The sequence below is a fragment of the Phacochoerus africanus genome, chromosome 13 (genome assembly GCF_016906955.1).
Source record: "Phacochoerus africanus isolate WHEZ1 chromosome 13, ROS_Pafr_v1, whole genome shotgun sequence".
In the NCBI taxonomy this organism is placed as follows: domain Eukaryota; kingdom Metazoa; phylum Chordata; class Mammalia; order Artiodactyla; family Suidae; genus Phacochoerus; species Phacochoerus africanus.
This window is the reverse complement of record NC_062556.1, coordinates 25764402-25781378: the sequence shown is the minus strand read 5'-3', so window position 1 is coordinate 25781378 and position 16977 is coordinate 25764402. Positions and strand designations below refer to the sequence as shown.

The window sequence follows — 16977 nt, the reverse complement described above, 5'->3', positions numbered from 1 at the left end:
AAAATCAAAGCAAGTGTTAGCAGGAAAGAGACAATTCCCCCAATTGCAACACTGTCCACTACACAGCTGCCACTTGCTGTGGTTGACAGTGTATGTGGCAATACCGTCAAGTAAAAGGAGAAGGAAAGCGACCAATTATAAATAGTACAACATCTTACCACTCTGACGAGGTACTTAGGGCACCACAAACCAAGGCTCTAGGCAGGCATTTAAGAAACTGGAGATCATTATTACAACGCTAGTAAGTAGGTTTAGTCAACACGTTTTGGGGTATAAAAAAGCAAAAGAACTTTCAAATAACTTGTTTGCCAGGCGTCTCCAACAGCAGAGCTCAAACTGATACATGGCTATTGTGAAACATCCTGCCAAGATCCCCTATGAAAATCGCTCAAAATGAAAGATCTACCAAATGTTTTCCTACATGAAACGCTGGTTAGAAATGGTCTTTAAAAATGTCCCCGGCGTAGACATTCCTTTTTAAAGGTAAGAGGCCAAATGAGCAGACGTTCAAGTCACTTGCATCATCTCTTTGCCTCCAGTCAAGGTGACAACTGCAGTGGGGTGGGGGGGCCCTCCTCCCAAGGCCATTCCCCCCAAAATACGGAGAAACCAAGTGCATCGCACTTGCCGGAAAACCGATCCTTTAAGTCGAATGCCTGTGCCCTCTCTTCCAATCAGAATGCTGCCTCGAAGGCTCAGCCTGTGAAGACACTGCTTTGAAATGACTTTCTTCACCCTTGATTTAAAAAACAAACCCCCCAACCTTTACTCTATCAGGACACGATCCGACAGTTGCAGCAAATGCACTAGAAACACACAAACACACAGAGAAAACAGGATGTAACAGTAAGCGCTCAGGCTCTAGACTCAGCATGACCCTATTTAAGGCCAGATTACACATCATGTCCTGGGTGTGCCTGAACTCAGGCAAATTATTCAGTCTCCCTAGGATTTAGTTTTTGCATCCACCTAAAATAAGAAAGAAAAAAAAAATTCCTAGAGTTGTAAAAATTCAATAACATGTAAACACCCCACTTAGATGGCATGGCATATAGTAAGCATTCAATAAAAACATTTTTTTGATGATCAAAGTCTTTTAATATTTGATTTAAAACTTGGCTTACTACTTATACATGTCAGATCATCACACTGTACATGGTAAGCAAGTTCTATGTAAATTGTACCACAACAGAGCTGGAGGAGGAAAAACTTGGCTTACCACCACCTTACATTGAGAGGCATGGTTTTCCAATTTTGTTTTGAGTAAGAGGAGTTCCTTTAAAAAAAAAAAAAAACTGGGGCCGGGAGTTTCCATTGTGGCACAGTGGTTAACGAATCCGACTAGGAACCATGAGGTTGTGGGTTCGATCCCTGGCCTTGCTCAGTGAGTTAAGGATCCAGCATTGCGGTGAGCTGTGGTGCAGGTCACAGATGCGGCTCAGATCTGGTGTTGCTGTGGCTGTGGTGTAGGCCGGCAGCAGCAGCTCCAATTAGACCCCTAGCCTGGGAACCTCCACATGCCTCGGGTGTGGCCCTAAAAAGTAAAAAAAAAAAAAAACAAACAAAAACTGGTGCAAAAAGCATAACCAGCTACTCTCTCCTGCTGTGTAGCACTGGGAACTATGTCTAGTCACTTTAAGATGGCGCATGATAATGTGAGAAAATAGAATGTGTACATGTATGTGTAACTGGGTCACCAGGCTATACAGTAGAAAAAAAATTGTATTGGGGAAATAACAATAAAAAATGCAAATTAAAACTATAATTAGAAAATTAAAAAAAAAAGCATAACCAGCTATTCTCGGCAACAACCATCTAGCCTCAATTAAACGCAAAAGCTGGGAGTTCCCTTTGTGGCTCAGCAGAAACAAATCAGACTAGTATCCATGAAGACGAAGGTTCAATCCCTGGCCTCTCTCAGTGGGTTAAGGATCCGGTGTTGCTGAGGCTGTGGTGTAGGCAGCAGCTATAGCTCTGATTTGCACCCCTAGCCTGGGAACCTCCATAGGCCGAGGGTGTGACCCTAAAAAGGCAAAAAAAAAAAAGCAAAAGCTGGATATATATATATATATGTGTATGTGTATATATATATATATATACACACATACACATACACACACACACGTGTGTGTTCACTTTGTGACAATTTACCAAACTGTACACTTATGATTTGTGAGTCTTTGTGTTTATGCTATACTTCAATAAAAAGCTTCAAAAGCAGAAGTCCGTATGATGGGAGAAACAGAACTTGAAAATGCCTTCAACTCACTATTTTCGAGTTCTCAGCTCTGAGCAGTGCTCTCTGGCAGAGGTGAAAGCAGAGCAGTTCAGGGGAGGAGCCTGGGACCAGCCTGAGTACCAGGAGGGTGTTCCCTCATTCCCTCGTATAGACCATGATAAAAATGAAACGTCATCTCTACACATGGCACATCTAGATGGCCAAACACGCCCCCAAATCAGAGTGACGGGTGAACAAAATGAGTCAATTAAAATCCTTTAAACAATTTTCCGTGGTACAGTTTTAAAAAATTAATTTGGGGGAATAGATGAAGATATGAACATATATTGTATTCTAAGAGCATAAAACATGATCTTCCTCTCCCTACACAGTTCCCCATCCCCAGGAGCTACCACTGTTACCAGTTTCCAAAGTACATTTAAAATGATTTCAGGAATTGACGGATTACGTTAGAAAAAAAAAAAAAAAAGCCAGGATTGTGCAATAGGTCTCTGGGTCTCCGCATTAAGTTTCTGTGGAGGATTCCTCACAGCCAGATTCTCGGCATACTTTGCAAATCTGTCCTTAAAACAGCTTCTTTATCTGCAAATGAGGATATCTCTGTAGACTCACTCAAGCTCTCTTTACAGGGCTTATCCCTTCCAATCTCTATTTTTTTTTTTCTTCCAATCTCTATTTTAAAAGAAAGTGAAAAGCCGTTTTCGCAATCCAGAAGAGAAGTCTTAGGGAGCTGCAGACACACTGCCCAACACACTGGTCTAACTTAGGAACACACTTTTTGTGACTGAAAGAAAATGCAGTATATGAATCCAGTTTTTTATTTTATTATTATTATTATTATTTTGTCTTTTTGTCGTACCTGCAGCATATGGAGGTTCCCAGGCCAGGGGTCCAATCGGAGCTGCAGCCGCAGGCCTACACCACAGCCACAGCAACTCAGGATCCGAGCCGTGTCTGCAACCCACACCACAGCTCATGGCAACGCCGGATCCTCAACCCACTGAGCGAGGCCAGGGATCGAACCCGCAACCTCATGGTTCCTAGTTGGATCCTTAACCACTGAGCCACGATGGGAACTCCTTAAATTTTTAATATGTACATGTATGTGGGAGTAAGTGAAAATCCCCATTATCACAACTGCAATTCCTATAAAAGGCTACTTAATATTCTTTTAGTCTTTCAGATCCTCTTTCTCCGTCAAGGTTCCTTTTCTCTCTTATCCTCTCCCCTCGCAGAATGGTTATGGAATTCGGACTTTCTCAAGTCAAAGACGCAATGCCAATGCACATGCTGTCACTTTGCATTGTGTTTCTGGGCAATACTCCTTCCATCATTCAAGCTCTCTCGAGATTCCTCTTTACAAAGACGTTCCTTCTTCATAAAAGGAGGAAAACAGCTGCCACACACTGTACAGGGTTTATGGCGAGGATCAAAAGAGAAAAAGCACATGCCTACAGGACTTGGCAAAGCTAAGAGACAATAAATATCCCCTCACATAGTTAAAGTACCTATCGTGAGGAGTTCCTTGAGTGGCACAGTGGGTTAAGGATCTGGCATCGTCACTGCCAGGGCTCAGGTCCCTCTGGCAGCTTGGGTTCCATTCTGGGCCCTGGAACTTCTACATGCTGCAGGTGCAGCCAAAAAAAAAAAAAAAAAAACCCCAAAGAAACAAAACTACCTTAAAATTAGCCTCCTGTTCATGTGTACATGCACGCACTCTGCCAGTTTTTGGTATCAGTGTTATACGGGCTCTGTCAAAATGAATTAGGGAACTTCTCTCTCTGAACTGAAACTGTTTAAATGATTCACTAAAGCTTAAAATAGCTCACCCATGAAACTCTTGGGCCTACCAGTCTTAGGTATGTGGAGACTGTTCCCTGGCAATCTCCTCAGGGTTTTGTTGGTGTTGCTGTTACTAGTACATTTCCATTTTAAACAAAATACCAAATATTGATTACTACCATTTCTTTTTTTTTTTTTTGGTCTTTTTAGGGCTGCTCCCGAGGCATATGGAGGTTCCCAGGCCTAGGGGGTCAAATCAGAGCTGTAGCCGCCGGCCTACACCATAGCCAGAGCAACGCCGGATCCAAGCCACATCTGCAACCCACACCACAGCTCACGGCAACACCACACCCCTAACCCCCTGAGCAAAGCCAGGGATAGAACCTGCATCCTCTTGAATGCTAGTCAGATTCGTTGCTGCTGAGCCACGAAAGGAACTCCCCTGATTACTACCGTTTTGATTCCAAAAACTTAACAATACTTCAATGCACGAGCTCAAGTGATAAAAAAAAAAAACAAAAAAACAAAAACGCTACACAGTTCTGCATCATCTCTTAATAGAAATACAAACAAATCAAGTGCTATCAAGAAAAGTAATGAAGAAACAAATGAACAAAAAGTAAGGCAAACTATCCACTAACTGATGTTCTAAAAGAACGTTATTAAATCACAATAGGAATCCAGATCTTTTGGTAAATAAACTACAGTATTTTGAATAATACTCTTGAGTACCTTGTGAGGTTGCCCTGGGACTCTATTACAGGTTTCTAAAATAGTTCCAGTTATCCGGTAATAAACACAAGTCTATCACAGAAAATGAGAAGAATACTCACCAAAGGGTGATTTGTGAGAATCACAGTGTATGTGGAGAATAGTCTGTAAACTATAAAGGGCTCTGCAAAATGTTCGCAGTGTTATTTTTACACTTTACTCAACACAAGAGCAGCTAATGTTTTCCTGGCACAGAGGTTAACATCCAAAGTAGCATCGGGGCACGACATTTAAATATAAGCTACTATGAGTCCCCTTTCTTCCCAGTAGCTCTTTTTTTCCACTTCCTAGGTTTTTAAGGATTATGCACCTTTTATAAAGATCACAATGTAGATAAATATTATGTAGCAGACAACAGTTTTGTATAAGAGAAAAAAGATTCAAATTTCTGGTAATTAACATCATCAAAGTACCTCCTTAATCCGATTAAAAAGAAACCCACGACAGGGCTGTGTAAAAAGCATCCTCCAGTCTATCTTTAAGAGTTCCTTGGAGTTCCCGTCGTGGCTCAGTGGTTAATGAACCGACTAGGAACCATGAGGTTGCGGGTTCGATCCCTGGCCTCGCTCAGTGGGTTAAGGATCCAGCGTTGCCGTGAGATGGGGTGTATGTAGGTCGCGGACGCGGCTCGGATTCCGAGTTGCCGTGGCTGTGGTGTAGACTGGTGGCTACAGCTCCGATTAGACCCCTAGCCTGGGAACCTCCATATGCTGTGGGAGCGGCCCTAGAAAAGGCAAAAAGACCAAAAAAAAAAAAAAAAAAAGAGTTCCTTACATAGGTCCCACTGTGGCACAGTGGGTTAAGAATCGGATGGCAGCAGCTTGGGTCACTGTTGGGCACAGCGGGTTGAGGATCAGCTTTGCTGCAGCCGTAGCGGAGGTTGCAGCTGTGGCTCAGATTTGATCCCTGGCCTGGGAACTTTCATATGCCACAGGTGTCGCCATTTTAAAAAAAGCCCCTTACTAAATAATAAAATAGAATAAAATAAAAGTGGTATCCTGAATGTGGTGGTGATGATTATGACTGCGATAGTGATGATGAAAGCAGTTACTCTGTTAAGCAATGTCACATGGCTAATGCCAGTTAACGCCCCAACGCTGTGCTCTTGTTTTGTTGACCCTGGTCAATCGGAGACAGAACTGAAATCTGAATCCAGACGGTGTGACTCCAGAGTCGAAGAGCTTCACCACCACGACAGAGCACAAATAGAGGATCCTACAGGCATCTTAAAAGCTCCATCTCAGCTAAAGCTTGGGTTTAAAATATATATATCCATGTCTCCTCGATTCGGTTTTGGCAGGCGCCAAAGTCTCTAGAAAGTTGTCCATTTCTTCTCAGCTGTCAAATTTGCTAGCATGCGATGGCTAGTCACTTAGGATGGAGCATGATAATGTGCGCGGAAAGAATGCACACATGTATGTGTGCCTGGGTCACCATGCTGTAGAGCAGAAAAGTGACAGAACACAGTAAACCAGCTATAATGGAAAAAAATAAAAATCATCATACAAACTAAAAAAAATAATTAATACATAAATAAAATAAAATATATATACGTGTGTTTTTCCTTCATGTGCACTGTGTTAGAGCTACAGCTGGAAAAGTTTGTTTTATTTCTGTTAGCTCCCGTAGAGATGAGTGTTTGTGAAGAAGCATCACTTTTCTCTTACACGGCACCATGAAAAACAGAAAAGTCTAAGCGAAGTGGTCTTTTCTCCAGACCTCCCCAAGACCATGTTTGAAATTCCACTGGAAGTCCCTGTGGGGGTGATTTAACTAATATCATTTTAGGTCTTTCATGACAATTGGCCTTCTTAGCCTTTGCTCAGATTTTTCTTTTTTTCAGCCAGAATAAATTACAATTTGGCCATGCAACTCAAAAAAGTAAAATAATCACTGAAAACAAGCTTAGGTTTTTCTTTTTTAAGTAAGAGTACCCGTTTTAAAAGCTTGATATATTGCTAAGGGATGTGTGTGTGTGTGTGTGTGTGTGTGTGTGTGTGTGTGTAGCTAAATGTGAAAAGAATCAATTATGAGATTTTTTTCCCAAAAAGGTAGCTTTTGTGAGGCACAGGAAATTTTAACCAAGTTTAAATGATTACTTAGCAAACTAGGTAACACCACAACAGTCATTACCAGATGGATAAGTGCTTTAAACATGCAGATTCTATATAACTCAAAGAACTTAAGTAAAATCACAATTAAACAGTAATTCCTACTTCTAAAAGATGGATTTTGACAAGAATCTTATATAGGTACAACTAACAGATTAAAATGAGACAAGGCATTCCTGAATACAGACAGTTTAGCTACAACAAAGCTAAAGAATGAAAAAGTCACACTCGCTGATCAGAGGCAATGACAGAAATTAGTCACTCCAAAAAAAAAAAAAAAAAACCCTGAGTAACTCCAGATCAAACGATGTCAAAACAAATTTAACATGTTATATGGTAAAGAAGAATACTCCACCACAGAGTCTCCCAGATTTTTAAAATCCTGAATGACAAGTTTACTGGCTTAGTCTAGAACCAAGTCAATCATTCTCAAGTATCAGAGAAAAAATAATGAATGTGTCTAATGGGTATGCAAGTCACAAAAATTGCCTTCAGGACCTCACTTATCCAAAACTGAGTGAATACAGAGTAGGCAGTACAACACAACAAACTTTAATGCCTTTTCTCTCCTATTAATTGACTTCAGGTCATTAATGCAGCACTGGCCACATTTACTGAGTACTTCCCTTTACACTGGGTTCTGGCTAAATGTTTTACATAACCATTTAATGCTCCATAACCTGGGGAAGTAACTCTTTCACTTTTGGTGGAAGAAACCAAAGCTCGGTGAAATTTAAAATCTTGTCTGAAGTCACACAGCGAGTAAGTGGTGGGGCTCAGTTCCAAGCGGATACTTGTGACGTCCCATCACGCAGACTCGTGATGGACAAGAAGTGGGAAGAGATGAAACGGATAAGCTTACAAATGTATCACCGATCATTATATTATAATTCTTCTTTCCAAAGTAAGAATTGCCCTAATATGGAGAAATTTAGTTACTATGTTTAAAAAAAAAAAAAAATTCCTGGGAGTTCATGTTGTGGCTCAGTGGTTAACAAACCTGACTAGTATCCATGAGGATGCAGGTTTGATCCTTGGCCTTGCTCAGTGAGTTAGGGATCTGGCATTGCCATGAGCTGTGGCGTAGGTCGCAGATGCAGCTTGGATCTGTAGCCGGGGGCTACAGCTCCAATTGGACCCCTAGCCTGGGAACCTCCATGTGCCACGGGTTCGGCCCTAAAAAGAAAAAAACATGAAAAAATGAAAAATTCCTGCCCCGTATTCTAACCTACTTAACATTTGGCCTATTGGATTTATGAAAATTATTATGGGCATCATTTTGTTAAATTCACACTTTAACAAGTCATTAACAATCTGTTTTCCTCTTATGTAACTAAATCAAAGGATATTATCTTCATTGAAATTTCCTAGACAGTGTTGAAGGGGACCCTGACTTTAAAAAAGGGAGAAGGCCAGTAACGCAGCAACACCATCTGTTTATATAATGGCTTATCCTTTATGTCTTATGTGTTAAGTGAAATGGAAAGGAAGCAAAAAAACTTCAAGATCACACAGCTAAACTTTAGATACAGCGAAGAGGTACTAATTCCCTTATCTACCCAGCAAGACTGAGTACTTTCTGGAAGAACAGAGATTGCTAGTTCTACCCTCACCAAAAACTTGATCAATACAAAACTCATTGAAAAAAATAGCATTCTTTTGAAAGCTAAACAGAATGGATAAATGTAATGTGGCGTTACTCATACAATGGAATATCATTCAGCAATAAAAAGAATAAGGTACTAGAGTTCCCGTCGTGGCTCAGCGGTTGATGAATCTGACTAGCATCCATGAGGATGCAGATTTGATCCCTGGCCTTGCTCATTGGGTTAAGGATCCTGCATGGCTGTGGCTGTGGTAAAGGCCAGCAGCTGTAGTTCTGATTGGACCCCCAGCCTGGGAACCTCCATATACCTCAAGTATGGCCTAAGCAAAAAAATAAATAAAAATTTTAAAAAAACAGTAAGGTACTGATTCATGGATTCATGCTACAACAGAGATGAACCTTGAAAACACTAAGCTAAGTGAAAGAAGTCAGTCATAAGAGATCACGTATTTTATGCCACTTACACAAAACATCCAGAATAGTCAAATCCATAGAGACCAAAAAAAAAAAAAAAAAAGATTAGTGGTTGCCAAGGGCTGGGAGTGGCAGAAGAATATGGCATGAATGCTAATGAGTACTGGTTTCTTTCTGGGATTAAAAAAAAAAAATGTTCCAAATCTGATTATGGTGAGCGACACACAACTCTGTTTATACACTAAAAACCACTGAATTACACACTTTAAATAGCTGAATTATATGGTATACAAATCACATCTCAATAAAACTGTTATTAAAAAAAGAAATATATAGGTACATGAGGTACAAAGATGGTCACCTTGTAATTACACTAACACATTAACTGGCATAAATAACATTTTCTCTTTGCTAAAATCATAAATGCAAAGTGTAATAATTCTTCCACATTGAAAATTACTTTTTTACCACTTACATGTATCAGTGGTTGGCTTTACCCAAATACAGTGGTTGAAGGCACAAGCCGGGTTGTAATTCCCAGCTTTAGCAGCTACAGTACAGACACATAGCTTCTCTTCTTGGCGCCTCACTTCCCTCTTCTGTAAAGTCAGGAGTAGCGTGTCTACTTCATAAGATTATTGTAAGAATGAGCTAACATAATCCCTGAAAGCATAGAATAGAATACACGGAACAAAATGCTAAGTAAAATCAGTTACTGGAATTCACCACTGAATGTTTCTGGAGCCAGGTCATCCATGTCCTACCCTATGCAATGACCTCATCCATATGCATTTTTAGGATGCTGTCACAGGGCCTCTGGGTGATGGCTGGGGGACACTTGGAAACACACTTGGAAGAAGGCTCTGCACAAGAAAGTTAGAGTAAGTTCCTATTCCCCTCACCAACTCCTTCCGAACAGCCATCAGCTTCCTTGCTGCCAAGAGTTGGCAAGGAGATCAGCCAGGCCAAAATCCAGGCCATGGGCTGGCTTGGCCCTCCACATAACCCGAAGAGGGCCTCAGGCCTTATGCTGAGTCAGACTTTTCCCAAAGAAAGTAAGGCTTGTAAGGGGTGGGGGGAGGCACTCCTTTGATGAAAGTTTCCATGTACAGAAAAGCCATCTGTGCAGGTACTTATACAGACAGTAACACTGTTAATGGTTGGTGAGTCTGATCTGCCAAGATTAAGAATGAGGACAAGAGGGAGTTCCCACTGTGGCTCCGTGGGTTACAAACCCAACTAATATCTGTGAGGATGCACATTCAATCCCTGGCCTCACTCAGGGGGTTAAGGATCTGGCATTGCCATGAGCTGTGGTGTAGGTCGCAGATGCAGCTAGGATCTGGCACTGCTGTGGCTGTGGCGAAGGCTGGCAGTGGCAGCTCTGACCTTCCATATGCCGCAGGTGTGGCCCTAAAAAAAAAGAAAGAAAGAAAAAAAAAGAATGAGAACAACAGGAACAGACAGACTGGTCAATATAAGCTGGAACTGCATGTAAATATCAGTGGATCTACTGTGTCTGAGCATCACTCCAACTTCCTGTCCTTAAGACACTGGTGCTGAACAAGTGTCACACAACACTTGTCAATACATTCCTTCTACTCTAAGGTACACTTAATTTCTGGCCTAACTGAATTTTACCATTCCAGCTAAAAAACAACGGCAGGTTGGTGGGATCGACATTTTTCTCAGTCTGCAAAATACAACCTCATCCCCAAGATACAACCATGTCAACCACTCCCTCTGCAACTTGAATGAGTCTCCCCAAAACGAGGAGAAAATTCTAAGTGGATACTTATTTCTAATTTCAAGGACAATATTTAAAAGTTATTTGAGGAGGTTTTCACTAAATATGTATAATAGTTCTAAATACATTGTCAGAAAAAAAGACTCCATGAGTCCAGTGTTGCCGTGAGCTGCTTGGATCTGGTGTTGCTGTGGTTCTGGCGTAGGCCGGCAGCTACAGCTCCGATTCCACCCCTAGCCTGGGAACCTCCATGTGCCAGGAGTGCGGCCCTAAAAAGCAAAAAAAGCAAAAACAAAACAAAAAAAACACTCCGTGAATACTTGTTTCCGGTCTTGGAATTGTGGCAACTGCCATGCACTAAGACAGAATAGGTCCCGGGTTGGGGGGTGGGGGGAAACCCACTATAGTCAAAAGAGTGGTAGATCAAGATACCACCTTTCACTCAAAGGCCTTCTGATGTAAACAGGGTCATAACTGAGTACATATATACCCCACATTATTTTACCAACAGGATTAAGAGAAGGAAGAAAGGAGTTCCCGTCATGGCTCAGTGGTTGACGAATCCAACCTGGAACCATAAGGTTGCGGGTTCGATCCCCAGCCTCGCACAGTGGGTTAAGGATCCAGCATAGCCGTGAGCTGTGGTGTAGGTCGCAGACGTGGCTCGGATCCTGCGTTGCTGTGGCTCTGGCATAGGCCAGTGGCTACAGCTCCGATTCGACCCCTAGCCTGGGAACCTCCATATGCCACGGTAGCAGCCCAAGAAGTGGCAAAAAGACCAAATAAATAAATAATAAAAATAAGAAAATAAGAGGAGGAAAAATCTTTAAGAAGACCCAACCAACAAATGTATTATAAATTACATTTAAACGCATGAGAAACTTTAAACAGGGAAGGCAACCCCTTCAAATAGCTTAGCATTTACCTGGAAAATTAATAATGAATATGCAAAATTTTAATATGGCAAATGTGTGACAATGACAATGAGTCACGTACGAATAACAGGATAAAGTTGTTCATTCCTGAAGGGATGGTTTTAGGATAAGTTCCAGGAATGAGTAGGTTTTGTCTTAAGATGTTGAGAGATGATTAGAACTTAAACAGCTATCAAGTATGACTGTGGGAGATCAAATAGTAGGGAAGCAGGAGAGCATTTGGGAAAGTTACACAGTAGGAAGGCAAAATTAACGTAGTACAAGAAAGAAAAGAGCATGAAAGAGTCACACTGAAAAATTTCTCACTGTAAGTTAAGGTGTTTAGATTGACTATACAATCAAGAGAAATCCAAGTTTTGGGACATTCTACTGTTCTGAAACACTTCTCCTTTTTTTTTTTTTTTTTTTTTGCTTTTAGGGCTGAACATGCGGCATATGGAAGTTCCCAGGCTAGCGATCTAATCGGAGCTACAGCTGCCGGTCTACACCACGGACAGCCACAGCAACTCCAGATCCAAGCCGCATCTGCGACCTACACCACAGCTCATGGCAATGCCGGATCCTTAACCCACTGAGGGAGGCCAGGGATCGAACCTGCAACCTCTTGGTTCCTAGTTGGATTTGTTTTCACTTCGCCGTGGCACAAAGTCCTGAAATACTTCTTTATCTGTCAGATAAACCAGATCTTCCCCTTGAGTCGAAATGTAACATGGTGAAGCTTTCCCAAAGTTGCAGTGCAGTCAAAGGCTCCTTTCTCTGTATCTCCAGCCTTCTGTGCTGACCTCTGTTACACTGAGTAGTGATTCCCAAATACTGCATGAGAATTACGGGGCAGCTTGTTGACAAGACACTGTTTATCCTCTAGCCTCTAGGAATCAAGGTCACGTGAGCCAATTTATACACCCTAAGAATGAAAGTCATAAGACCACCTTCTCTTTTTTTGGTGTTTTATAGGGCCGAACTCATGGCATATGGAGGTTCCAGACTAGGTCAAATCAGAGCTGTAGCCACTGGCCTATGCCACAGCCACAGCAATGCCAGATCTGAGCTGCATCTTTGACCTACACCACAGCTCACAGCAATGCCAGATCCTTAACCCACTGAGTGAGGCCAGGGATCAAACCTGCATCCTCATGGTTACTGATTTCCAATGAGCCACGACAAGAACTCCTGGTGTCAGTTTCTTTAGACGACTACATGAATAACCACAGATGGTAACTGAAAAAAGGAAATACATCCTAATCTGGTGCCTTCTAACAGTAATTTGTATAAAGACCAACCACGTAAACCAATATAGGATCAAGGCTAAAACAAATTATTTTAAACGCACACATACTTTTTAACTTGGGAAAATCAAAAATCCCAACAAAGTTATATAACTTAAGAAGCCAATTCTAAAATTCATTCAAAATTCTATCCCAATTGGGCTCACTTACAAGACATCAAATCTATGAAGTGACATTAATGAGAGCAATAAAAAACAGGTAAATGGAATAAAATATATTAGCAGGTTCAAAACTGAAGTCGGCCCATCTGATAATTTAGTATATTGTAGCAAAGGCAGTAGTCTCTGTGTGGAAACTGCTGTAACACTCAATAAATGGTGATGGGCCAACATCCCCATTTGTGGGAGAAGAGAGTTGTCAAAACCCTAATACCTCACATCCTACAAAGCCAGATTTCCCATGAACTAAGGAGTCAATCCTATTACATATACAAGAAGACAACAGAAATAGAATATGTAATAGTTTTAAGGGTAAGAAAAGCTTTCTTAAACAAAAATTACCCCCAAAACTGGTAAATTTTATGGCATAAATATTTAGAATTTCTAGAGGGCACAAGACCTCAAATTGTTAAAATCCAGTACCAGACGGGGACAAAATCTCTGCATCACATGTCACAAAAAGAAAGGTAAGCATTAGCTGCAAATGAAATTACTTAGAGGATGATGCCACTGATGACACCTCATAATATATAGAGAACTCCTACTGGGCAAAAGGCTCTTAGTAAGTAATTCAAAGAGGATCCAAATGAACAATAAATGAAGTTAATGGATCAATCCCATGGCCTTATGGACTCGTCAAGAAACTGCAAGTTAAATGGTAAAGTGTGATTTTCACTCCAAAGACTGACTGAAAAGAAAAAAAAAAAAAAGATCTCTGTTAGTGAAGGATTGGGAAAGATACTGTTGGTGGTTGTGGAAACTGATATAAATTTTGAAGAATGACTTGATAGTAGGTTTAACTTATGCTTTTAGTAAACCCAGTAAATTCTACTTTTAAAAATACACTACAGAAACAATCGTACAAGTGTACAAAGATAATATTATACCATACTATACACGTGCGTGTGCACATGCACGCACAGACTAATAAAATGACAGTGCTCAGTAACTATTACTATGTGCCAGGCATGGTTCTAAGAACTTCATAAACATCAACTCCTTTAATTTTCACAACAACCCTACCTACAATAGCAAGTCTGTTTTGCAGATAAGGAAAGGAAGGCACAGAGAGGTCAAGTAACTTGCCCAAGGTCACAGAGGTAATACGCAGTGGAGCAAGGATTCAAATCCAGGTGCTGACTCCAATATCTGAGCTCTTCACCATTATAGGTCTGCTGCCTCCCAAAGAGGGATAGTCATCTATAATACACTAGCAAAATACTGGGAATAACCAATTATCCATGACCAAGTACTGGTAAAATAAATTATGATTCATCCATCACGTGGAGACATTAATGATGTAGAGCCAGCATACATATACACAAATATTTATAAGACATGAAGTGAACATAAATAAATCACAAAAAAGATTTAACATTCTTTCATTTGTATCTTAAACACAACCTCTGTATACAGGTTTGTATGCACACTGTTCTTTGGTTCAGGCCTTCATGCAAAAAATTACACATCAAATAGTCAATGCTGGTTGTCTTCTGGGGAGAACAGGATTAGGGAGAGGAGGTGGAAAGAGACTTTCACTATTGACTTCATATTTTTTCCTATTAGGTGATTTATTTTTAAAACTGGCACTGCTATTACTTTTACCTCCAAAAAAATTTAACAAGCAAACAACCAACAGGGACGCAGAGCCACAGTTACTGAACACCTAAGTTAAGATGCTAATAAGACTGACACGTCCGGATCTACCCCTGAGTGAATCCCTTATGTTTGCTATGCTCACGGCCAGAGACTGAAAAGCCCTAAACCGGCCAACTGATTATGATCCAGTAAGGTGGGCATTCATCAGTCCAAGAGTATTCACCAGCATTAGCGAGAGTCAAGATGCTTGGATCCAAGCTGCAGCTCCACTATTTACCAGCTATATGACTGGGGGGGAAGTTATTTATTGGTCACCCATCTATTCTCTCAACTTACTCCTTGTAAAACAGGGATGATAGGATTTGCCCTACATTTCATATTTGTAAAGTCCTTATACGGAGTTCCCATCATGGCGCAGTGGTTAACGAATCCGACTAGGAACCATGAGGTTGCGGGTTCGATCCCTGGCCTTGTTCAGTGGGTGAAGGATCCAGCGTGGCCGTGAGCTGTGGTGTAGGTTGCAGGTGTGGCTCGGATCCCGCGTGGCTGTGGCTGTGGTGCAGGCCGGCGGCTACAGCTCCGATTCGACTCCTAGCCTGGGAACCTCCATGTGCCGTGGGAACGGCCCTAGAAAAGGCAAAAAAAAAAACCCTAAAATAAATAAATAAAAGTCCTTATAGCAATATCCGCAGAAACTAATAATACCTATTTTGTTAGATTAAAAATAAGTAACTTTTAAAAACGAACACACAAATAACTTAAGAAAATATATACACATGCATGCTGGTGTGAAGGTCTAGGTTCCTCTCCCTGTCCAAAGACACCAGTAACTTCTTCAAGGTGAATTCAGTACATCTACACAGGCAGAGCAGGTAATGGCCTGGAAGACCTCCTCTAAGGCTGTATGGACACATGCATGAATGCTGCACCGTAACATAAAACATATTTCTCATGGTCAAAGAGTATCTAAGCCGGTGCACTGGAGCCTGCCAGTGGGTGGCTTAGAGCTCTGTCCTCTGTGGGCACATCCCCAGAACAAAGCTCACCACAAACCTGGGATCTTTCCTCTTCAAGGGCTGCACGGTAAACTCCCTGTTTCTAACCTTAACATATATGGAAACATCCTGTTTTAAAACAAAAAAACACTTTCTCCTCCCGAAATCCCTTTTCGGTTGTCCCTAGATTAAATCCATAAACTATTAATCTATGTTTAATTGCAATCCTCTCCCTCACATTTTTTTTTTTTTTCCTCCTTAGCCAAAACGCATCTTGACTTTCAGGCAGCTTATCCAAAGTCTCACCTTTTGTAGGCTTATTTATAGATGGTGTCATTTTCACTCAAGGATGCAACACAAAGAACGAAGAAATGACAACGCCCTATCAAAAGTGGGGAATGGCCCAAAATAAAAGCCTGCTACATTATAATTGGCCTATTACAGTTAGGTTTTGGGGATTCGGTTTATTGCAATATATCCATCAACCTTAGATATTTTAAGTCCACCAACCGTCAAAATATTTTTCCCAGTACAGGGATCTCTCTAACACACAATTTCTCACACACGTAACATCTGACATTCCCAAGTAAACCGTTCAAAATGAAGCCATGTACACAGTCCCAAGATGCCCTAGGGGAGGAGGACGAGGAGACTCACTCACTCCTCCTCTCAATCTCTCCTGGCTCTTTGCTGCACTTCTAGAAAGAGTGATCTGCACATCCTGTATAAATCCAGTGAAGAATAATAAAAGGGAGAATAGACCAAAGGAAGCCAATTTAGAAATTCTTCAGTTCAATCCCCTGTTCAGCAGATGATGAAACCAAGATCTGGAGAAGTTAAGCAACTTCCTCAAAGTCACATGCTTTGGGCTGCAATGATGTTTGATGATGAGACTGCTGACATCTTTCCATTCCCTCGAAGAAACAGCCCGGCCTTATAATCCTAAATTAACCACACACATTCAAACTGCCTAGCTGCGGGCCACTGCTACGATCACTAGTCCTACACTTAAAAAAAAAAAAAAAAAGTATATGTCTTGTTAGTATGTCATTTAGGCTTTTTCTAAGTGCCGTGAAATTAATGACTTCAGGTCGTGATGGGTAAGTCTCATTTTACAGAAAAAACAAGCGGACCCCAAAAGGAATCTATCCTTTTTACCACATCAAAACTAAGGAGAAGAGTCATTCTTAATGAATTGACTGGTGCACATAAAACCACAGCACCTCCACATTTTCAGTATTTACACTTTTACATTACTAAGAGGTCTCACATTGTCTTTTAAAGGCAATCACTTTGAGACAGAAGAGAAACACCATCCTGATAGATGCATTAAA

General features: G+C 41.1%; 1 protein-coding gene across 12 annotated transcripts in view; it reads right to left on the bottom strand.

The window, feature by feature from the left end:
• ELF1 (E74 like ETS transcription factor 1) overlaps positions 1–16977 on the bottom strand; it is a 124033-nt gene that overhangs the window by 39533 nt on the left and 67523 nt on the right. The window contains exon 1 of one of the 12 annotated variants that reach the window (XM_047756113.1): positions 4855–5368. The exons of the other annotated variants lie outside the window; for them this stretch is intronic. The gene's annotated coding sequence lies outside the window, so the exon portion shown is untranslated. Of the gene's footprint in view, positions 1–4854; positions 5369–16977 lie in introns of those variants that run through there. 12 annotated transcript variants of the gene reach the window in all.